Source organism: Laccaria bicolor, genomic scaffold (assembly GCF_000143565.1).
Source record: "Laccaria bicolor S238N-H82 LACBIscaffold_71 genomic scaffold, whole genome shotgun sequence".
Lineage (NCBI taxonomy): Eukaryota > Fungi > Basidiomycota > Agaricomycetes > Agaricales > Hydnangiaceae > Laccaria > Laccaria bicolor.
In genome coordinates this window covers 4,764-6,273 of record NW_001889942.1, presented here as the reverse complement: position 1 = coordinate 6,273, position 1,510 = coordinate 4,764, and positions in this window count along the sequence as shown.

Sequence of the window (1,510 nt, the reverse complement as noted above, 5' to 3'; positions counted from 1 at the left end):
ACTTTATTGTAAGGTGACAGGTGCGGAACCTTGGAAGGATTTGGCACTTGCAGCATATATGTTGGTGACGGGGGATGGAGGCTACTACTTGGCTACTAGTAGTAGTAATGGCAGTAGATATCGATCCGCCTATCAGAGCGACCGGAACATCTCAGTGTGACTTGATCACTCTCCAACTTCAACCTTATTACAGCCATGTGCGGAACATAGGGCGCGGCATGATTTTTTTTTTTTCGCCAAATAAACAAACGGATTTATGTAGTTGTAAAGTATTGTCTATGTAGCACGCTCAAAAGTCGTCCATTCAGCTTGAAATTAGATTCATTCAACGCCGATTTCAAATCTGCACATGTCGATGTGCCCATGTTCCATCGACCGCAAGAAATAATCACTGAATTGTCGGAAACGATCATCTGCGACGTTCGATACACTATGCTGTTTGAAGTGGTAATTAAATCAACGTGCAAAAAAAAAACTTGCGCGAGTAAAAAAAATAATCGGGTGGGCAGATTTCGGTCTGCTGTTCTCAGTTAGGGAGACTAGGTACATTGTTGTGTTCCTGATACGTTCAAGCTGTCGCAGTACTGCTCAGTTCCGTAGAATCTGACATGTTTGTAGATGTCACGGTCGCAGCTTCAACGTTGAGAACACAGCCACGAAAACTCTGTATCGTACTTGACTACAACTGCCCTAGGGAAAGAAGTCTCTCCAGTTCTACAATTCCCTCCTCAATGTAGTTTTTGGGCCCGGTGAGTGCATCAGCTCTGGCACACACAAAGTCAACGAATGCTTTCCCACAGCTCGGTGTTATCCCCGTCAAATCCAACTTCTTCACGGTGTCTATCACGCCATCTGGGAAGTCCGTGGCCCAGAGTGCCGATGGCTGTAGAATGCCCCTTCCAATTCGACTCCACCACATTATCTTCCAGATCTTGAGACAGGAAACATGTTGCTTCTCATTGCAATCATTCGAAAGCCCTGGCAGAGCATCAACTGCAGGTGCATGGTAGGCGATTATCAACCGTTCCTGAGATATTGCCTCTTTAACCTTTGCCAAGACTCCGAATATTGGCAGGCCAATGTGATGGATGTCGAGGTTGGACAAACTAGATAACTTCGTGGAGAGACGGCAGAGTGAGAGGAAAGCTGGCCGAATGAAGGATGGGATGTCGTAGAGACGTGCAAGTCGCAGAGAAGAGCTGAACAGAATTGTGCAAGGTAGGAGGACGAGACTGAGACAGGATCCAAAGTTCGAACACATTCAACGGAGTCAGACACGCCAAACAAAGCAAGCTTGACTCGTGGTACCGTATTGAACTATGTTCTATGATATCCAATGCGGCTATGGTGTAACGGTCTAATGNGCTGCGTTCTGAGTATAACATGTGGTGTGCCTACTTCCGGAAGCCACAAGTTCAATCCTATCCCAAGCCCAACCTTTTCAAAAGGTCAATACCTCAAGCCCATTTGAACAAAGTCTATGTACTTTTTTAGCCCTCACTTTCTTAAG